This window comes from Pelodiscus sinensis, chromosome 22 (assembly GCF_049634645.1).
Source record: "Pelodiscus sinensis isolate JC-2024 chromosome 22, ASM4963464v1, whole genome shotgun sequence".
In the NCBI taxonomy this organism is placed as follows: Eukaryota; Metazoa; Chordata; order Testudines; family Trionychidae; genus Pelodiscus; species Pelodiscus sinensis.
The window spans coordinates 18,170,866-18,194,107 of record NC_134732.1 but is presented as its reverse complement, the minus strand read 5'-3'; the positions used below and the strand labels follow the sequence as shown (position 1 = coordinate 18,194,107).

The following is a 23,242-nucleotide window of genomic DNA, read 5'->3' as shown; positions in this document are numbered from 1 at the left end:
AGCCAAGACGGGGATCGGTTGGCAATGAAAGCCTTTGTCGACTGATCCTGTAAACCTCGTTTCATGAGGCATAAGGGATCGGTCAACAAAGGCTTTCCTTGCCGTCCGATCCCTGTCTTAACTGGCACTTTGTGCCACCAAACAGCTGAGCCGGCACAACGTGGTGGCCATTTTTATGCTAATGAAGCAGAGAATACTTAAATCCCTGCTTCATTGACCATGTCAGTATGTCTAATTTACATGCTTCTATCGGCAGAGGCATGTAGTCTAGACATACCCTTGGACAATAACTAAGCTGGGAGCAGAGCTTTGTAACAAGTGTATCAGTCTAAGACCCTGCATAGAAAGTTGGAGGTCTTCGGCACTCAGACCTTAGGTTCTAGGATCTGTGGCAAAGCTCTGGTTTTGCCTCAGGGGTCTTGAGCTTCTAGGAGGTTAGGGTATGTCTACACTACCCCTCTAGTTCGAACTAGCGGGGGTAATGTAGTCATCCGCAGTTGCAAATGAAGCCTGGGATTTGAATTTCCCGGGCTTCATTTGCATGAAGCCGGCCAGCGCCATTTTTAAATGCCGGCTAGTTCGAATCCCGTGCCGCGCGGCTACACGCGGCATGGAGTAGCTAGTTCGGATTAGGCTTCTAATCCAAACTAGCTGTACTCCTCGTGGAAGCCTAATCCGAACTAGCTACTCCGTGCCGCGTGTAGCCGCGCGGCACGGGGTTTGAACTAACCGGCATTTAAAAATGGCGCCGGCCGGCTTCATGCAAATGAAGCCCGGGAAATTCAAATCCCGGGCTTCATTTGCAACTGCGGATGACTACATTATCCCCGCTAGTTCGAACTAGCGGGGTAGTGTAGACATACCCTTAGGGATTGCCTCAGAGACTCACTGTGACCCTCGACATAGCCTCTCTCCCTTTCTGGAGGCCAGAGTTACAGCCAACTGAGCCATCTTCATCATAGGCCAGTCAATGGGGTTGGCTTGAGAACCCTCCTTAGACTCAATCTTCCCTCTTCAGGGACTGTCTCTGTGGTGGTGTGGGGAAGGTTTGGGGGAACCGGGACCCACCCTCTACTCCAGGTTATAGCGCATGGACCCTCCTAATGGCAGCAGCAACTGGTAGTTTTTCCTCCACTACCAGACCTACCTTGGGCCACTTCCCCAAACGGTCTCTCCCAGCACCTTGCTCCTGGTACCTGACTACTGTCCTCCTCCCAGCTTTTCCACAGCACTCCACCTTGCCCCCAGCCCCTGGCACACTACCCTTTCTGACGGGGAGCCTTTTAAACTAGTGCCAGCAGGTTCTTGATAGGCTGCAGGTGTTCTGATTAGCTTGTCTCTCCCTTCATTGCTTCTAGCAAGTTCTTCATTGACCCCAGGTGTTTTATGGTGTCTGTCTGACTTAATTGGTTCTAGTACATTCTTGATTGCTCTGGAGCACCCCTTCATTGGTCACTCAGGCTACGTCTACACGACAAGTTTCTGCAAGACTGATAAACCTCCTTTTTGGGGCATAAGGATCTTGCGCAAAAAGGAGTTTTTGCACAAAAAGAAAATGTCCATTCTGCTTGTTTTTGCGCAAAAACCACAGTGCAAAAACAGATCAGCAGTAAATATGCAAATGAGATCACGACTCATGCAAATGAGTCCCTCATTAGCATATTTTTGCAGAGAAAACTGAGAAAACTCGTAGTGTAGATGTAGCTTCAGGGAACAGAAAACAATTCATCCAATGGCCAGTATACTTACCTTCTACCCAACTCCTGCAGCCAACTGCTGTCACGGACCCTAAATAAAGATGCAGAGCTATTTCCTGGCTCCAGCTGGCAGCCTGATCAAACAGGTCCGATTTGCAACCCAAGATATGGAAGGAGTTAAGCCCATCCCTAAGGCAGAAGGAACCAGCGCAGAAATACAGAGATCCTGCAGGAAGCAATCCCAGGCGTGTTTGCAGGTGTGTGCTGTGTTATGGGCACTGAGTCTATCCAGTAAACGCAGCCACAGTCCCTATATCAGGCGTAGTTCCCAGCATTATTATTGCTGTTTCCAGTATGCATGAGGATACGCTCGCTTTGGAATGAGAGTGCCCTATTTCAAAGTAACTCAATTCAACGGTTTATTGAACTTTCTGTTACCACGTAGACAAGCCTCCAGTCGCGCTGACCGTGGTCACTTGAAATGGCCTTGCTCCACTCTTCAATTGCATTAGCCATTCTCAGAGTCGGTCAGCCGAGCTGTGGCCTCATCGGATGACAAAAGAGGAACAAGATTATTTCATCACCAGCTGGACTCATCACAAACAGCCTCCTGACCTTCCCTGACACGACTCAGGCTTGTCAGTCACTTCTTGGGGGCCTAGCCCCTCTCAACTTCCACCTGTGGAACAAAAATGCCTTCAAAGTCTGCAGGACAGCGGCAGCGGTAACACCTTTTCCCTTCCCCCTCTTAGAGAGATATTGCACTCATTTATCTCAGGGGCTGCAAAGTGCTTACAGGCTGACAATACATTATGATGATGTAGGTCTTCATTTCATGCTGTCAGGGACTGTAACAACTGTATCTATTACCCAGGAGGCCTAACGGGAGTTTTCAGGGAACTCGTTTACCTGGGCCTAGGCTAACTTGACCTTTCTTTAGCTGAATCCTCCCCCCTCTCCCCTCCTGTGATCTGCTGTAATATGGAAGGAGGAAAGCCTGCTGATGCTTTTATCTGAGCTGGGTTGAGCAGAAGGGAGCAGGGGCATGACAAATCAATGGCTGTGTGCTCAGTAAACACAAGTGGTAATTCTGCCGAGCGCAGGCTCATCAATTCCTGAACTCCGCCGTGTCTTTCCGGGTGTTGCGCCTCGGAGCCCGTTCGCCTGAGCGAAAGCTCAGGTGTGGGGCTGTCACTGAGATAAAAGAGGCCTAATTAAGACTCAATGAGTTAAGTGATTTGTTCTCTTAGTGCAATATATTACTGCCGCCAATTGATCCCAGAAATACGCGTGAGTCAGAGATACTGACAAGGCCAGATTACCCCACCAAGCAATCTAGCTCACCAAGGCACCACGCTCCATCCTGGGCAAAGGCAGTGCAAGAGGGGAACATGCATCCCATCCAGGATGTTGTTAAGCCAGAGATATTTACTCTGTGTGGGTAGTGAAAACCTTTCCTGGGAACAACTGCTTGTAATAAGGAAGTCATTTTTTCCGGGGGAGATTAACCCAAACACATCCTGAGACTCTGAACTGCTGTGATGAGGACAAGGCAGTAGTGCCCAAAAGGTTTCTGATAGAAATGTAGCCGTGTTAGTCTGGGGTAGCTGAAGCAAAATGCAGGACAATGTAGCACTTTAAAGACTAACAAGATGGTTTATTAGATGATGAGCTTTCGTGGGCCAGACCCACTTCCTCAGATCAAATAGTGGAAGAAAATAGTCACAACCATATATACCAAAGGATACAATTAAAAAAAAGTGAACACATATGAAAAGGACAAATCACATTTCAGAACAGGAGGGGGATGCAGGGGGGGGAAGGAAGGAAGGTAAGTGTCTGTGAATTGATGATATTAGAGGTGGGGAGAGTGGGATGTTTGTAAGTTAATGGTATTAGAGGTGATAATTGGGGAAGCTATCTTGATAATGGGTAAGATAGTTCAAGTGTTTGTTCATTCCTTTTTGGAGAGTGTCGAATTTTAACATGAAAAGGTTTCTGTTTGAGAGAGGAATCCTAGGTCTAGCCTGAAGAGTTTTTGCACAAAAACTCATGGAGCGTCCACACCTCAAGCGTGTTTTTACGCTAGTAAATTGACAGAACGGAGGGGGTTTTGTGCAAGAGTTATTCCTCTTTCTACAAGGAATAACTTCTTTTTGTGCAAGAACTCTTGTGCAAAAAGGTGTGTGTGGACAGGGAACTGCCTCTTTTTGTGCAAAAAAACCCTATTGAAAAAAGTGACCTGGTATACATTCTGTGAATAGCTACCAGTGCTTTCTTTTGAGAGAGCGTCCAGGCAGTCTGGACACTCTCTCGCACAAAAGCGCATTGCTTTTTCGATGCACTTTTGCAGTGTGGATGCTCCCTTGCACAAGAAGTTTTTGCAGAAGATCTCTTCCGCAAAAAGCTTCTTGCACAAGAAGCCTGTAGTGTAGACATAGCCTCAGAGTGTGTGGTTGATTGGATGGGTTCAGTCAACGATGGGAGGGAAGAGGTTCTGCCTATCTGTGAAGAACTGAGACTTGCTTCTAGAACACTGTTTCTGAAAGTGGTTCACGAAACCACTTTGAGAAACCTCTTAACTGGCCATTCTGGAATGTTTGCTTACCAGTGCCATGGCCATGGATCCTCACGGCTCCTGTTGGCTCCGGTTCACCATTGGCAGCCAAGGGGAGCCATGGGAAGCGATGTGGGCTGGGCTGACACTCCATCCAGCAGAGGGCAGTAACTCTCTCATGGATGTGCACATAGAGTTCAGTAAAATGTCCACCTCAGCTTCTGTTTTAGTGAACAACCCAGATTCTGCAGTGCTGAAATATTTCACAAATTTCACTTAATTGATTCTGTTGAAAAAAATCTAAAAAAAATTGAAATGTTTTGATTTTTTCAATTCAAAATGATTTTTTTTCCTTGAGAAATTTCCACTGATATTATTTAAAAACAATCAAATGTTACAAAACCCTCAATCAAAACCGAACATTTGGATTCAGGGGGAATAAAATGTTTTATTTTACCCTGTAATGGGGTTAATTCACAGCCATGGTGCCTCCTGCTGGTCACACGGGATGGTCATCCTTGGAGTGTACCACCTTCTGGACGCTCTGTCACTTGACTTCACTCTGTTCATTCGCATTGGAAAAGATTTAGAAAAGGGCAACAAAAATGATCAGAGGTTTGGAATGGGTCCCATATGAAGAGAGATTAAAAAGACTGGGACTTTTCAGCTTAGAATAGAAGAGACTAAGGGGGTATGATAGAGGTCTATAAAACCATGATTGGTATAGAAAAAGTGAATAAGGAAAAGTTATTTACTTATTCACACAATATAAGAACTAGGGGTTACCACATGAAATGAATAGGCATCAGGTTTAAAACAAACAAAAGAAAGTTTTTCTTCACTCAGTGCACAGTCAACCTGTGGAACTCCTCGCCAGAGGATTTGGTGAAGACTAGGATTTTAACAAGGTTCAAAAAAGAGCTCGATAGATTCATGGAGGTTAGGTCCATCAATGACTACTAGCCAGGATGGGTAGGAATGGTGTCCCTAGCCTCTGTCTGGAAATGGATGACAGGAGAGGGATCACATGATGATTGCTTGTTGTGTTCCCTCCCTTTGGGGCATCTGGTATTGGCCACTGTTGGAAAACAGGTTACAGAGCTAGATGGGTCTTTGGTCTGACCCAGTATGGCCGTTCTTATGCTCCATTGTCTCTACCATCTTTCTGTTGACCTGTGTCACTCCCTGGACTGCAGCATCCTTTCAGGGCACTGCCTTTTGTCATTGCCCATCCCTCCGTTCTGCTCCCTTCTGGAGGTACTATCAGTCCTCAGTTCTTACATCCGCCACTGTGACCATCTGCAGCCCCAAAGTCTAGCCAGTTGCCTCAGGGGCTAGGGACAGTTTGTCAAGGCCACGCTCCAATGTGGCTAGGTGCATGGTAAGGGGAAAGGAGGGGGCAGCCTTGTTTTGCCCTCCTTCTCTCTTCTTAGCTGCCCTCCATTTTCCCTGGGCGGCTTCCCCTGGGACCCTTTTGCACCCTCCTGGCCCTTGAAGCAAGGCCACAGTCTGGCAAGTATCAGGCTGGAGCCTCTCTCTGGTCCCCGGAGCACTGCTCTGCCCCAGGTGCTTCCCCCTCCCTCTTCAGGACCCAACTGCCCTCTGCTCTGCTGAGCTGCTCCTTGTGCCACGGCTGTCCCAGCAAGCCGCCTTTTGATTGGCCTCTCTCTGGTTGAAAGGATTTGCGGTGGCTCCTGCCCATCTCTCTCCAGGAGGCCACGCTGCCTCAGGAGTGACCAGACCTGCCAAGGGGGGGTTGGCGGGAGGGGGCAATCGCCCTGGGCTCAGCCATTTAAAGGGGCCCAGAGCCCCTTGGAAATGACACGGGAGTGCCGGAGCACTGCGTGGCACCACTTTGGGGTCGGGGGGGGGCCCAGTGCCACGGTCTGGGCAGCATTATGGGCTGACTGCCCTCGGCCCTGCCCCTTTGGGCCCCCCTAGCTAGTCCCAGGGCCTGTGGTGGCTGTTGGCCCCACTGGGGAGTGACTCTGTCTTTGACAATCCTGTGGCCTTAAGGGCTGAGACCGAATCCCAAGAAAATCAGACCAAGACCCACTTCCGCAAGCCCATGCGGGACAAAGCAGTGCAGGCTTCCAGAGAGGGCATGGCTGCCAGGAGGCCTCTCAGAGCTCCCTGATAACGCCTATCTCTTCTTTTGCACTTACTCACGTCCCTGAGCAGTCGTGTGCGTGCCTATATTTTTTTCTCCTCATTAAGGAAGTCACACCCTTTGATTACATAACCCTCAGCAAACCCTCTGCGAAAGCAAACAAACTTGACATTCCCTTAACCTGCTGCACTCATCTTGGCAGAAATGACTAAATCACCACAGTCTGGTAGCCCATTTTCCCAAGTATCTCTTGCTTCATTCCAGAAGTGCCAGGGTTGCCTACTGAATCCAAACTTCAGGCTGGACTTTAGTTCACCAACACCAGCCCAGCCACCCTTGCAAAAATGACGCCAGGAGAATCAGCGAGCCATGCTGCACGATGTGTTTGTGTCGCAGCCTTCTGCATCTACATGCCTTAAGGTGTGTCTTAACTACATGGCTCCATCGACGGAGCCATGTAGATGAGGCAGGACAACAAAGGGAAATGAAGCGACAATTTAAATAATGGCCGCTTCATTTAAATCAAAATGTCCACCGCGCTGTGCCAATCAGCTGTTTGTCGGCACAGCGCGACAGTCTAGATGGGGATCTGCCGACCGCAGAGCCCTTCATCGGCAGATCCTTTATGCCTCATGAAACCCTCTTTCGAGTAAACTAATCTACATGGGTCCGTCAACGGCGTGCTGATTGGCTGAGGCATTCTGCTTCACTTCCTGTCCTGAACGGTTGCCTAGCATTGTTGTACGCTGTTCAACCACAGCACCGCATGTAATAGACAGGGCACAAGGTTGAGTCAGGCCACCTCGGTTCTAGTGTCCGTTCTGCCACTGATTTCTGTCTGTGACCTTGTACAGCGCATCATTGACAATCTGCAACCTGACCTGGAAAAAGATTCCTCCCTCTCACAGTCCTTGGGAAACAGGTCAATCCTTGCCTACAGAGAGCCCCCCAACCTGATGCACATAGGGTTACCAGGGGTCCGGTTTTCACCGGGACTGCCTGTTATTTGGGTCCCCTGTCTGGTTAAAAGAACCAGAAAATACCGGACATGTGAAATGTCCAGTATTTCCTGTTTCCCAGCTGCATCCGGTGGGGGCGGGGGAGTGAGGAGCATGGGGCCATTTAAAGGCACAGCACCCCCTTTTTTTTTCTCAGCAACTTTGGTCGACTCCCCCCCACCTTTTTTTTTGCTCAACAGAATTTTTCCCCATTTTTTGGGGGGCGGAGGGTGTTCGGTATTTTTTGTTAAACCATCTGGCAACCCTAGTCAAGCACATGCTTGCTAGCAGCCATATACCACACCTCAGGTGCGCTCACCCAGGAACCTACCCCTACAACAAACCTCATTGCCAACTCTGTCCATTTGTCTATACAAGTGACACCATCACCTCATTTAACCACACAAACCACAACATCAGGGGCTCATAAAACTGCACATTCTCTAATGTGATCTATGCCAGCAATGCCCTTCTGCCATGGATATTGGACAAACTGAACTATCCCTATGACAAAGAATAAATGGACACAAACCAGACATCAGGAATGGTAACACACATAAACCTGCAGGGGAGCATTTTAACCTTCTTGGGCACTCAATCATGGATTTAAAAGTAGCCATTCTGCTACAAAGGAATTTTGCTACCCACTTACAGAGAGAGAGAGAGACTGCTGACCTGGAATTTATTTACAAATGTGACACTGTTGCCCTGGGGTTGAACAAAGATAGTAACTGGTTAGCGCACTACAAAGCCAATTCCCCCTGCCTTTGACATTCACATTTTCATATCAAAAGGTATGAATAGGACATATCTGGCCCACTTAATTAGCCTATTAACATGGGTCCTACAATTGACAGGTAATTGCTTTTGCTGTTATTATCTTGGATTCTATTATTTCCACTCCAACTCATCTGATGAAGTGGATTTTACCCATGAAAGCGCATGATCCTATATATTTTTGTTAGTCTCTAAGGATATGTCTACACTAGCCCCCTAGTTCGAACTAGGGAGGCTAATGTAGGCATTCGAACTTGCAAATGAAGCCCGGGATTTAAATATCCCGGGCTTTATTTGCATCTTCCCATCTGGTCGCCATTTTTAAATGCCACTAGTCCGGACTAACTACCTGCGGCTACACGCAGCAGTTAAACGGTAATTCGAACTAAGTCCTTAGTTTTAATTACCTGTTACTCCTCCAGGGCTTACCTCAAAATAAGCTACTCAAGTTGAGCTGTGTCAATTGCGTATTTTATTTCAAAATAGCTTATTTCCAAGTAGGGAGCGTCTACACAGCACTTATTTTGAAATAGGAAGAGTACTCTACAACTTTCCTTACTCCTTGTACAATGAGATTTACAGGAGTCAGAGTAAGAAGTCCTCCAGCTTGACAGAATTTCGAAATAACTGCCTACTGTGTAGATGGGGATTAAGTTATTTCGTAATAGTGCTGCAGTGCAGATGTACCCCAAGAGACTCTTCCCCTCTGTTTACTGGCTTAGGGTTCTTTTCACTAGATACAATGAATAAAATCCTCCTCTTTCACAACACAGACCCCTCCACACAGGGCCGGATTAAGACATGCTGAGGCCCTAAACTATGTCAAGGTTAAGAGGCCCCAAAGCCATACTAAAATAATATGGCTTATTCTAACTGTAAGGATAATAAAAATAGAAATAATAACATTTGATATTTGCATATATACAGTACTAGTACATTGGTGAAGATTCAACTAAAAATGAGTCTTTTTTTTTTAATTAGAGGCCCCTCAGAACCTGAGGCCCTAATCTGTAGCTTACTTAGCTTGTGCATAAATCCACTTCATGATTGTGGGTAGTGGTCGTGGGGCAGCAATGCTCCCTGGAAAGAGCAGGGGTTCTGGCAGAAGGGGCAGGGCCTTGGCTGGTCGGGGTGATTTCCTCTGGACACTGCATGCCCCTGGTGGAGGAAGGAGACTTCACATGCTCCCCTGCCCCCACCCGGCCAGGGCGCCTGATGCCTAGAGAGAACCCCCAGCTGTTCTGAACAGCTGGCAGGTCCCTCTAGGAGCAGTATGCCCCTGGCTGGGAGAGGAGACTTTGCAACTCCCCAGCACCCAGGCCAATAGACCCGAGGGCAGGAGAGTGCACAAAGTCATTCGCTGTTCAAAACAGCTGGCGGCTCCCTCTAGGCTGGTGGGGGGAGGGAACCGTCAGCTGCTTTGAACAGCGAATGGCTTTGCGCACTCCCCCGCCCCCAGATCTCAATTGACACTGGGGCGTAGTAGGGCAGCTTCAGGCTGGATCAAATGGCTAGGCAGGCTATATTCAGCCCATGGGTGATATCTTGCCCATCCCTGGGCCAGGAGGTTCAGATCCGAGCCCAGAGTTTTAAGGTGTTTGAGTCCAAGAGTTTTGGTTCCAACTCTTCTGCTGAGTCTTCTTAAAAATCCTCAGACATCTTAGTTTATAATTTGAGCAGAGGAGGTCAGAGACAAGCTGCTTTCTTTTCCTCCTCTTCGTAACAAACGCCTTTCTTCTTTGCCTAGCCAGCAGCCCAGGGCAATATTTCTAAAAGGCAAGTGTATTGCCTAACTGGAGACAGAAGAAAAAATAATCATAACAAAACCTGTTAGGCAGGCCAGTTAAGTACCAACAAGTAATGTGTCACCCACAGGCAGCTGACTTGCCCTTCTTTTCTTGAGGCTGAACGTCAACAGGTAAGTGATACACAATTTTGGGTGAAGTGCCTTGTGAGCTACGGGCCTGGTTCAAAATCCATTAATACAGATGGAGTCTTTCCATGGACTTCCCTGGGTTTTGGATCAGATCAGACCCTCCAACAGGACTTCACTACAGAGATTGGTTTCCCCCGACATGAGCAGCATCTACCAGTCTATATTTAGCTCCGTGTTTCAGCTGTAAAGTGGAAGGAAAGGAGCATGTCTTCCTCGCCATAGAAACGTAGGGACCAATCATACAAATAATCTATATTTTAATTGTTTAACAGGGTTCTACATTAGGCAAAGCTAAGTGAATGGGAATGAGAATTATGTGATTTAATGTCCATTACAAATATCTCTGAATCTGGGGACTGGGTTGTAAGGTGCAACCCTGGTAACAGAGAGGTTGGGGAGCAAGTGTAATCTACACACCTAGGCTATGTCTACACTGGCACAATATTGCGCCAGAGCTATGCAAATGAGGCTAAGCATGGAATATCGCTGAGCCTCATTTGCATATATAATGAGCCACCATTTTTGCAGAAGAGGCTCTTGCGCAAGAAGGAGCTGTCTGCACTGCCCCTTCTTGCGCAGGAAAAACCCTCTTGCGCAATGCTGTTATTTCCGAAAATAATCAGCGTAGCAGCATTGCGCAAGAGGGTTTTTCTTGCGCAAGAAGGGGCAGTGCAGACAGCTCCTTCTTGCGCAAGAGCCTCTTCTGCAAAAATGGTGGCTCATTATATATACAAATGAGGCTAAGCAATATTCCACGCTTAGCCTCATTTGCATAGCTCTGGCGCAAGATCGCACCAGTGTAGACATAGCCCTAATGGGTGTGGTTCACTGTCCCATGTAGTGACACTTAGACCATTTACAGCAAAAACTAAAAAAAGGAAGCTAGATAGCTAGTGTGAGAAGCAGCTGGCTTTATAGCTCAATCAATAGAGGCTCCTATCTTGAGGTCTCAGGTTCAAATCCACCCGGTGGTGGTTATGCAAGGATGGTCTCCAAGTTAAAGCACTGCCATAGAACTTGCCCTGCCTCTGAGTTCAATTTGTGTGGCCAGTGCATCTCTGGAAGCTGCAAATATCAATTACAAATTGTTGCCAACTCCCATAATTTTACAGTGAATCTTCATGATATTTAGCATTTTACTTAAATCCCCAGCTCCTTGATTCAAATGATGACATAAGACTCTCAGCATGGCTTTAAAATCAAAGAGGTTTCTAGCCTTCGGTGTCCTAAGAAAAGCTCAAAATATGACCCAAATATAATTTAAAGACTCAGAAACCAGAAGGAAATAAATAATAAAACCTAAGCCCCCAAATGTTTTTTATCTTATGTTTTTTAAGCCTGTCTCCTGATTTGGAAGGGGCTGGCTCATGTTTTATGAACATTTGGCATTGGTCTTATTGATCAGTACAAAATAAAATTAGTAATATTAATAATCATAGAATCATAGGGGTGGAAGAGACCTCAGAAAGCCATCAAATCCAGCCCCCTTCCCAAAGCCGGACCAATCCCAAAGAAATCAACCTAGCTAGGGCTTTGTCAAGCCAAGACTTAAAAACCTCCAGGGATGGAGATTCCACCACCTCCCTAGGGAACCCATTCTAGTATTTAAGCACCCTCCTAGTGAAAAAGATTTCCATAATATCCAATTTAGACCTCCCCCACTGTAACTTGAGACCATTGCTCCTTGTTCTGTCATCAGTCACTACTGAGAATAGCCTCTCTCCATCCTCTTTGGAACCTCCCTTCAAGAAGTTGAAGGCTGCTATCAAATCATAGAATCATAGAATACTAGGACTGGAAGGGACCTCGAGAGGTCATCGAGTCCAGTCCCCTGTCCTCATAGCAGGACCAAATACTGTCTAGACCATCCTTGATAGACAGTTATCTAACCTGCTCTTAAATATCTCCAGAGATGCAGATTCCACAACCTCCCTGGGCAATTTATTCCAGTGTTTAACCACCCTGACAGTTAGGAAGTTTTTCCTAATGTCCAACCTAAACCTCCCTTGCTGCAGTTTAAGCCCATTGCTTCTTGTTCTATCCCCAGAGGCCAAGATGAACAAGTTTTCTCCCTCCTCCTTATGACACCCTTTCAGATACCTGAAAACTGCTATCATATCCCCCCTCAATCTTCTCTTTTCTAAACTAAACAAACCCAATTTTTTCAGCCTTCCTTCATAGGTCATGTTCTCTAGACCAGTGGTCCCCAACGTTTTGGGGCTGCCGGGCACCTGGGGGCGGGGCCGCTCACGTGCTGCACGTACGGGGGCGGGGCCGCTCACAGGCCACATGACTGGGGGCGGGGCCAAGCATGCGCCACACACCCGAGGTCGGCACCGGCATGTGCCGCGATCCCGGGCAGGGGCTGCTCAGGTTCCACGTGGCCAGGGCCGGCGCAGGCACGCGCGGCGCCGCCGGGGCCGGGGCCAAGGCCAGGGCCAGCAAGGGCACGCGCGGCACACCCGGGGCCGGGGCCAGGGCCAGGGCCAGGGCCAGGGCCGGCAAGGGCACGCACGGCACCCCCGGGGGCGGGGCCAAGGCCAGGGCCAGGGCCGGCAAGGGCACGCACGGCGCCCCCGGGGGCGGGGCCAAGGCCAGGGCCAGCGCCAGGGCCGGCAAGGGCACGTGCAGCGCACCTGGGGGCGGGGATCAGGGTCGGCACTGGCACGTGCGGCGCACCCGGGGCCGGGACCGGCCATGCGCCCGGGGCTGGCACCTGCCGCACGCCCGGGGGTGGGGCCAGCCCAGATTGCTCCGCGGGCGCATGTAAAGGGCCCGGCGGGTGCCATGGCGCCCGTGGGCACTGGGTTGGGGACCACGGCTCTAGACCTTTAATCATTCTTGTTGCTCTTCTCTGGACCCTCTCCAATTTCTCCATATCATTCTTGAAATGCGATGCCCAGAACTGGACACAATACTCCAACTGAGGCCTAACTAGTGCAGATTAGAGCGGAAGAATGACTTCTCATGTCTTGCTCACAACACACCTGTTAATGCATCCCAGAATCATGTTTGCTTTTTTTGCAACAGCATCACACTGCTGACTCATATTCAGCTCGTGGTCCACTATAACCACTAGATCCTTTCTGCCGTACTCCTTCCTAGACAGTCGCTTCCCATTCTGTATGTGTGAAACGGATTGTTCCTTCCTAAGTGGAGCACTTTGCATTTGTCCTTATTAAACTTCATCCTGTTTGCCTCAGACCATTTCTCCAATTTGTCCAGATCATTTTGAATTATGACCCTATCCTCCAGATTAGTCGCAATCCCTCCCAGCTTGGTATAATCTGCAAACTTAATAAGCGAACTTTCTATGCCAATATCTAAATCGTTGATGAAGATATTAAACAGAGCCGGTCCCAAAACAGAGCCCTCACTCTTCTCTTCTGCAGACTAAATAAGCCCAAATCCCTCAGCCTTTCCTCATAGGTCATGTGCTACAGCCCCCTAATCATTTTGGTTGCCCTCCGCTGGACCCTCTCCAATATGCTCACATCCTTTCCGTAGTGGGGGCCCCAAAATTGGATGCAATTCTCCAGATGTGGCCTCACCAGTGCTGAATAAAGGGGAATAATCACTTAGCTAGATCTGCTGGCAATGCTCCTCCTAATGCACCCTAATACGCCATTAGCCTTCTTGGCTACAAGATCACACTGTTGCCTCATATCCAGTTTCTCATCTGTTAACACAGAACTGAAAGAAACTACCAATTTAGAAAGGCTACTGATTACTATTTTGATATCAAGTATCAGAGGAGTAGCTGTGCTAGTCTGAATCTGCATAAACAACGAGAAGTCCTATGGCACCTTATAGACTAACAGAGGGATTGGAGTATAAGCTTTCGTGGGCAAAGACCCTTGACTACATGCAGCTGATGAAGTGGGTCTTTGCCCACGAAAGCTTATGCTCCAATCCATCTGTTAGTCTATAAGGTGCCACAGGACTTCTCGTTGTTTATTTTGGTATCAGTTCACATGAAACCAACAGCTCTGAAAACTTTCGAATTGATCAGGAAGGTTTGGGTTTGTAGTTGGTGCCGCCTTTATTTCCATTGCATGTGCATAATATGATTTAGAAGTGTGTTACCTAGGGACATTCTACTTAAGGTACAGAATGTACAGAAATTCAAACCTCACATTCCTGGAGCTGCCTATAGCCACGGGTTAAATATGTGAGCCCACTACTCCTTTGCCTGTTGGTAGGGAGGAGGGAGCTAGCATAGAAGAGCCAAGAATGCCCCTGATGAACTCTTTCTCTATTTTCAGGCCATAAAAGGCACTGTTGCAATGACTGGGTCTCTAAGTCAGACTGGCTGGAAAACAAAAATTCCACATTGCTAAAAATCTCAAAGTTTCAACATTTTGTTTCCATTGCATTTCATTTCATTGGAAAGAAAATTAGAGAGAGACGTAGACAGAGAGAGACCCATTCTCTGCACAGTCAATAGCCCAAGAGAATGTGGGTTCCCAGTCTGAAGACCTTACTCCAAATCAGCTAGATCATGAATGTGCACAATGGACCTAAGAAAACTTCATGATGAAATTTGCATTGAAATAGATAACTTTTCTGGGAAAAAAAATCCCATCCAACTTTATCTATAAGCCACATTGGCTATAGAGTGACAACCTACCCACACAGACCTTCAATCCACTGCCTTGAATAGTATTTTCACAATGATCTTTTCTCTACTGACAAACTAGAATGCTTTGATGTTCTTGGGATTATATTACATGCAAGAGAAAAAATTCCTGTTGCTGCTGCTGCTGATTACAGAAGTGCCTAGAACCCAATCAAGATCGAGAGTCAATTGAGCTGCAGCCATAGATCAGGTGACATTCCTGCCCCCTAAGAACTTTATACATAAACAAAGGACCATGTTTTCTAAAGTTGCTAAGTGACTTGGGCACCTATGTAATATTGGCTTTTAATCAGATTATGGCTCCTAAGTATTGTGTTTTTGAAAATGTTACGCCATATCAAAACGATCTTTTTCTTAATAAAGGACTTTTGTTTTTCAGAACCCTTTATGTTCCCTTTGACTTGGGAACCCTATTTCACTGAGACCTAGTCTACACTACACCTCTCCCCTCCCCATCAATCTAAGATACACAACTTCAGCTAGGCAAATAGTGTAGCTGAAGTCGACGTACTTAGAGCAGTGTCTTCTATGCAGTAAGGTCGGTAGGGTGTGCTCTCCCATTGACTCCGCTTATTCTTGTCATCCCAGGGAGTACTGGATTTATGAGAGAACACTCGGAGTTTGATTTATCATGTCTAAACTGACGTGATAAATAGACCACCGGTGGATTGATCGCTGCAGCATCGAGCCACCGTGTAATGGAGGTAAGTCCTGAGCCATACATTGGAATGGCCACTCTGGTGACCCAGGAGGAACAGGGAGAACTCCCTTTCAGAGCCTGTCAGTGTTACTCGTTAATTAAGACACACATAAAGTGGAAATCCAGATGAGGATTCGAAGTCTGCAGGTGCTCAGAAGAAGGGATGTGGGTTGCACCCATCTGTAATCTGCTCCATTGACTCTCATTGACACAAGGAGGTCTCTGACCTCTGAGATAATCTTGCTGCTTCCCCAGAATGCCCAGATCCTACAAAGCCAGAAATAATACCCAGCAGTCGGAGGTGTCCGTGTAGCAGTGCAGCGTTAGGAGTCTAAAGCACCAGGCTGGTTCTGTCTGTACCTGGCCAGATGACATCTTTGCATTGGGTGACCTGACTTTTCTGCCTCTACGTGCATTAGCCAGGCCACTGGGTCTGATTCTCATTCACACCAGTTTTCAGTTAGGCTACATCAGTCCATTTCAAGGGAGATGTCCTGATTCACACCTCTCCAACCTGAGCGGGGTCTGATCCATTGACTTGTTCCTGGGAGTGACCGACCACTCTGTAGGATGGTACTCTTTGTTGGTCTAATCTAAAGGCATTGAGTTAAAGACCCAGAGAACACATTTTCTGTGGTCTGACACACCATTATCCTGCTTCTTCTTTTGCAAAAGTTACCAATGAAAGGACATTTATCTTGTCAGCTTCCTTACACTCAAATATGAGTTTCCCTTAAAGGCAGGTAAATCTCTAACAGAATCTCTAAAGATACCGTAACGCAGCATTAAACTGCAATTAAGGTTATGTTTCTCTAGGGAGGCCAGATTGGATTTATCTTCCTTTAAGACAGGAAGGAAATTTAGGTTCTAAATACAGGAGTGGGGAACCTAAGGTCCGGGGGCCGGATGTGGCCCCCCGGCTTGCCTGGATCCGGCCCCTTAGGTCCCAGCCCTCCCTGCCGCTGCATTGGGGAGCTCGTGCTGGCACTGCAACCCCCCACTACCTCACCACAGGGCTGGAACACAAAAAATAGACTAGGCTGGGCCCCGTAGGTTCTGTGAGCAGAAAGATGTGGGGAGGGTCTTTCTCTTTCTCAGTCAGGGGCCATGTCTGTGAGGGTTTTTTGTGTGCTGCCCTTGACTGATTTTTCTGTGGGTCCATGGCTCCCTACCCCAACAGGGTTCCCTCTCCCCCATTCTAATAGGTTAAACCCTTTAAACTCTTTAGCTAATTTGTTTGGATGTTTGTTTCATTAAGTGAATGGCTTTTATCTGTAGGTTTTTCCCTGCCATTGGGTTAGGAGATTGGGCTCTGTTAGAGATCTTGGTTTTCTCTGTAGAAAACAAGCTTGATGGTTCAGAAAGGGAGCTAAATGCCTATTTGAGAACACAACCTTTATTTTCCAGACAAATCGTTTACTCTGAGTGATTTGCACGCAGGCAACTGGTCTACAGCACCTTAGAAAAAAATAATTAAAAATTAAAAAACCCAATAGCAATGTAGGTCAAGATGTTATCGCATGCTGCTGAGATGACTTATTTGGTGTTTGAGATTTCACAGCTTAAGACAAGATAAGTGGAAGGAGAGATTCTGTTGTAGTGGTTCTGCTTAAGGCTAAATGTATGGCTGGATGAGGAAGCGAATCCATCTCTGGTCCAGATAGAGGAGCTGAGACCTATTAGAGATATGGGAGATAGATATTTTGCAAACGTTTCCCATCACCCAGTATGCGCACTCTCATGGAGCCTCGCTAACACAGGCCCTGTTTTCAGAATCAGTCATTGGCCTGTTTGCCAAAGACTTCTCTCTTTACTCTGTATTGATTTTTAAATCACATGCTATAATGTGAGAAGTAAATGTGGCGGGGCATCAAAGAGGAAAGTTTGTCATCTGTCCCTGGCCAGTGGCCTTCGATCTCTCTCATATGGGTATTCCTACCACATATGAAATACTCTCCTTTACGAGCTGCGAAAACAGAGGTGCAAATAGGGTAAGTGAACTATTCAGGGGCCCAGGTGAAATTAGCAGCAAGAAGCGAACGAAAACCTCCTAGACTTGGCTGAGGACTCAGAGTTCTTCCTGCACTGGGTTTCTTCCATCTGAGATGATCATTCTCTTTAATCTGGGAAGTGGCCCCAAAATGTAGCTTTTCCCCCTCACCGCCGCTACCTTTCTGTCTTGGTGAGAAGACAGGACAACTACATTGGGAACCGAGGTCTGATCAGCAGACAGCAGCTGCAGCAGAGCGTTTGTGCCAACTTCAGCGGCTTGTTAATTAAGGAAACATGTTGTCTCATGTACACACCTCCGCAAAGATGCTGTATTAGCATGTTAAGTATTTAACACTTGGCACTGGGGGAAATTCCCACTTAGCTTCCAGCGAGAGCTATACTTGCTGGGGTGAAAATGGCCGAGCAAGGCTTTGTGGGAGGGAGAGAGTCATGGTTGACAGTGGCATTGTACCAGAACAGTCACTCTGAGGATTAAACTTCCCTATTCTGATGGGAGCTAGGTCAGAAAATGGAACCTAACAGTTCCATTGGCTAAGGTTGCCAGACGGTTTAACCAAAAATACCGAACACTTCCCCCATCCTCCCCCCCCCCAAAAAACACCGGGGAAAAAATTCTGTTGAGGAAAAAAAAGGGGGGGGGACCCCGAAAGTTATTAAGCAAAAAAACAACAACAACAACCCAGCTTGGCCACTTTAAGAAATGCTTTTGAGGCTTTTTGGCCCTAACAGGCTGCCGGTGGCCATCCACTATCTTGTCTTCCTGCTCCGGGCCAGACAGCTCCCCTGCGGAACCAGGTAAGCACCTGGGATTTTTGCCTCCTGGCCGGGAAAAAGTCAGAAAATAACGGATATTTTAGGTGTTTGGTATTTTCTGATTTTTTTTTACCGGACAGGACGCGAAAATACCAGACTGTCTGGGTCAATACCGAACACCTGGCAACCCTAATGTTGGCACAGCAGGGAGCCAGGCTGTGGTGTCAGGGCTGATCCCACACCACCAGCGCTCCGGCTAGGGAGCAGGGCCAGGATGTGGGGCCCACCATTGCCTACCCACCTGAAGTCGGGGCCCACCCAAATGAGCCCTTCTGGCTACGCTACTGTATTAATCTGTCCTAACCCTGACCTTTGATGCCATAAAATAAGGCTCACCTGTCACCACTCCCCAGGGTGACTCCCCTTCAGTTAGATCTCTCCCCCCCCCCCCAACCTCCTTCCACGAATTCCAACAGCTTCTCCGTTCTCCCTTCCATTCTGCCTTCCATCTAGCAGGACTGTCTGCGTTCTGTGCCCTATCCCACCTTCTGGCGGCTTTGCTCTGCAAGCTTGGCAGCTCAGAGCCTGCTTCATTTGGCATGCCGGTCCCACCGTGCAGGGTCTGTGGTGAGGCTGTTGTAGCTGCAATAAACATTCTGCCTGACGCACCGGTGGGCGCAGAAGCCTGGGAGCTGTCAGGCAGGAGCATCTGCATTCTGATGGCTGGTGCCTCACTCAGACGTCTGGGATGGTAGCTGGTTTTACCCTTTTCTTTCTCGGAGTCAACCAAGAGATGGGGGGTGGAGAGCATAGGTCTGATCCTCAGCTGGCTATGTCTAGACTGCAGGCTTCTTTCGAAAGAGGCTCTTTCGAAAGCATCTTTCGAAAGAGCCTCTTTCAAAAGATCGCGTCTAGACTGCAGGCGGATCTTTCGAAAGAGAAATCCGCTTTTTCGAAAGAGAGCACCCAGCGAGTCTGGTTGCTCTCTTTTGAAGACGGCCTCTTTACATTGAAGAACGCCTTCTTTCGAAAGAGGGACTTTCGAAAGAAGGCGTTCTTCCTCGTAAATTGAGGTTTACCGCCATCGAAAGAAAAGCCGCGTTCTTTCGAAATAATTTCGAAAGAACGCGGCTTGAGTCTGGACACAGGGGAAGTTTTTTCGGGAAAAGGCTACTTTTCCCGAAAAAACCCCTGAGTCTGGACACGGCCCTGGTGTAAATCTGACATCATTGGAATCAGCGGAAGTCAATGCAAATATGCTCATTGAGCAAGGGGAGAGGGCAAGGAATTACACAAATAATAACTCTTGGAAAGCAGCAGTGGGACTGATGTAATTCGGTGCTTTCTTACAATGATCCCAGGTAGCACAGTGCTCTGGTCATATCATCTGTGAGCATATCAAAAACCCCATCACCGCTGCCATCGCCACCAGGGATATGTCTAGACTGCAAGCCTCTTTCGAAAGAGGCTTTTTCGAAAGTATCTTTCAAAAAAGCCTCTTTTGAAAAAGAGCGTCTAGACTGCAAGCAGTACTTTCGAAAAAGCAAGCCGCTTTTTCGAAAGAAAGCAGCGAGTGAGTCTGGATGCTCTCTTTCTAAAAAGCCCTGTTGGCATTCAAGAACGCCTTTTTTCGAAAGAGCACTTTCGAAAAAAGGCGTTCTTCCTTGTGAAATGAGGTTTACCGCCATCGAAAGAAAAGCCCCGTTCTTTCGATTTAATTTCGAAAGAACGGGGCTGCAGTCTAGACGCAGGTGAAGTTTTTTCGAAAAAAGGCTACTTTTTTCGAAAAAGCCCCTGAGTCTGGACACAGCAGGAGATTAAACAAAGACCTGCATTCTTTGAAGGCCGATTCTAGGGCTCTTTTCACAGGCAAAACTCCTGTGACCTTCACTGGGGGGCTGCTCTTTTCCTCTTTTTTTTTCTTCTGCTGCCCAGGCCAGAATGATTTGGAAGTCATGATCAGAAAGCAAATGCTACTGAGATTTTTTTCCCCTGCATTGTATGGCACAGTGAATGCACAGACAGCTATCCCTATCCCTTTTCATGAGCAGGTTATATTAGCATTTTCCATAGGTTGGAACGCAGAAAAATCATTTGTTTGGATCCAAATCAGGAATTACATTACATTTCAATCTTAGCTCAGGATGGATGAGTCAGGAAAGAAAGTGTTTTTGCCTTGTGCCCTCAAGGTCTAAGATACGTCACTCACTTAGGCTCCTGTGTGTGTGTGGTCTTAATGTAGGGCTTTTGCAAACATCGTTAGCAATCTATGAGCTTGGCAATAACCCATGATCAAGCTGCAACCCTCAGTTCAGTAGGCCAGTGCGTCTAACTCTTGTGCAATGCGTAGATGACCTAAATGTGCACTGCAGCCCAGCAGACGGGGTTGTGTTTATGGGGAGACGGCAGGCTTCGACGAGTGTGCATTTTGCCTTTCAGCCAGAGAGGCCCAGCCAGAAGTACCCTGTTTTCCCACCCTGCTACCCCCTCAGGTAGTTATCCTTGGGACAGTTTGCCTGTTGAAAGAATCAGTCAGGGAGCAAAGCCAGTTCGTCTGCCCAAGCAGCCAGCCCCAGACACAGAGCCCCTGGACATCACACCAGGACTGGACCCTCTGTCGGGCCAGCCCGTTAGGCCTGCCTTGCTCTGGAAGCCATGGGAAAGACTGACTAGGAGAGGGCTTCAGGGGTGAGGAGCAGGCCAAAGAGTTTGTGGAGCCCAAGACAGCACACTGTAGTTGGCTAGGCCGCACACCTGCGCGGCTCCCAGTCAGGGCAGCGCGTGAGTGTCTGGGTGGGCAGAGCCAGGAGCTGGGTGGCACAGGGCCCTGAATGCGCGGGGCCCACGGCGACCACCTCACTCGCCTCGCTCAAAGGCCAGACCTAGTGAGGAGAGCCCTGAGGTTTGAGGGTGCCAGGACCCAAATGGATGACGGCACCTCGCACACAAGCCCTGTCCAGGCAGCGTGTGTCTGGCTGATTGTTTTACTGTGCAAACTGACCTATCTCTGAGCTGCTGGAGTTTAAGCTGGCTGGGCACCCTCAGGCCCCTACATTCCATGTGGGACATTGATTCCATTGAATCAAGGGGGTTATTTTTGCCAAAGGGAGCCTGATTATTGCTTTGGGGGTTACTTAACCATTCTTACATCTTTGCCCATTGATTCCCCAGCCTTTTCTTGTTGCCCCAATCCTTACTGCTTCTTTCAATTTAACCCTCGCCTTTCCCCAGTAAAATGTTTATTCCTTTGTTCAGCCTCATTAGTTCTTCATGAGCTTTTAGCAATGACTAGCTCTTCCATTGTACTGTTCCTCAGTAGATCTCAAAGCATCTTACAAAGGAGGTCAGTCTCACCATTCCCATTTTATAGTTGGGGGAAACTGAGGCATAGGGAGGGGGGAGGGGAGATTTGCCCAAGGTCACCTAGCAGGCCAGTGGCAGAGCAGAGGAACAGCATCCAGCTCTCTGCAGTCTCAGTCCAGTGTTCTATCCACTAGACCACAATTCCTATGGGGGCAGTTTATAAATGTATTCACCTGGCCACTGAGTTATTTTGAAATAATAAGTGGTGCGTCCATACTACCAAGCCCATTATTTTGAAGTAACGGGCTGGTTATTTCGAAAGCTGCACTCCTGCTTTCCTCGGGGGAATAAGCTTATTACGAAATAGTTATTTCAAGAGGTATTATTTCACATTTAGTTATTTCAGCATAATTTCCTAGTGTAGACATGGCCTGAGGAGTGGATTGCACGCAGTAGCCTAAGAGTTCAGTTAGCTCCAGCAACCATCAAGCGAGGGGCTAACACTCAAAGAGCATAAAGAACCAAGAGCTCGCTGGTCCTAAGGTGGGAGGAAGAAGCAAGTGAGCTCCTTTGCTTGGGAGCGGAGTCTTCCAAAGGGAGTTACACTGCCACAGCAGCCTGTGGACACGTGTGTGTTTGTCAGCGTCACCCCCATTCCCACCCCTGCCCAATTTTTGCTCTGCTCACTCATTACATCCTGCCTTGAATTCAGCTGCAAGCTCTGTGGGGCACGTACCGTGTCATCCTACACAGCACTCAGCACAGTCGGGTTTGGAGTCCGACTGAGGCCTACAGGCGCTACCATAGTAACAGTACCAAACAATGGAATCTGGGGTTGATTCCTGGCTCTTCCGGACCTTCTGTATGGCCACGGCAGGTCACTGACTCTGTGTCATGGCTTCCCATCTGAATAACGGGGACAATATTTCCTATGTCTCACCCAACTTTGCCTGGTCCCTTTAGACTGTCAGCTCTTTGGGGTTGGGGGGAGGGGGTCTTTTATTAGGTGTATGTACAGCACACTGGGGCCTGATGTCGAGTGGTGCTCCAATAACAATACAAATAATAATAGTGATTAATAAGTGCCTGCTAAGTACTCAACATCGTTTACTTTCATGAGCACTAAGTTAACCCCAATAAACAAACATAACCAAAGAGAAACAAGGGCTGGGAAGGCACTCTTCAATATCGGAGTCATTTTTTAAAACAAATAACCAAATTGCACTAGCTCGCAATCCAGTTCCCTCCAGTTCATCGGGGGAAGTGGGTTTTACCCACAAAAGCTTATGCCCTAATAAATCTGTTAGTCTCTAAGGGTACATCTAGACTACATGCCTCTGTCGCCAAAGGCATATAGATTAGGCTACCAGACATAGGAAAATGAAGCGGCGATTTAAATAATCGCTGCTTCATTTAAATTTACATGGCTGCCGCGCTGAGCCGACAAACAGCTGATCAGCTGTTTGTCGGCTCAGCGTGATAGTCTGGACGCGCGGGTGTCGACATCAAAGGTATTTGTCGACCACTCAGGTAAACCTCATCCCAGGAGGAATAACAGGTAGTTCGAACTAGGGCTTTATTTCAAACTACCGGCTCCCTGCCGCATGTAGATGCGGGCAGTTAGTCCAGACTTGTAAATTTCAAAAAATGGCAACCGGCCAGGAAGATGCAAATCAAGCGCGGGATATTTAAATCCCGGGCTTGATTTGCAACTTCGAATGCCTACATTAGCCTCCCTAATTCGAACTAGGGGGCTAGT

General features: G+C 47.8%; 1 long non-coding RNA gene across 2 annotated transcripts; it reads right to left on the bottom strand.

Moving 5' to 3' along the window:
• Positions 1 to 868: 868 nt before the first annotated feature.
• LOC142819356 (uncharacterized) lies at positions 869 to 22,270 on the bottom strand. Of its 2 annotated transcripts, none has more exons than XR_012897232.1 (3): positions 22,220 to 22,270; positions 4,712 to 4,816; positions 869 to 2,376 (listed from the first exon to the last, which is right to left on the bottom strand). It is a non-coding gene; the product is annotated as an uncharacterized LOC142819356 (long non-coding RNA). The 2 variants fall into 2 exon arrangements; XR_012897233.1 differs by having other exon boundaries at positions 22,171 to 22,264.
• Positions 22,271 to 23,242: the final 972 nt, after the last annotated feature.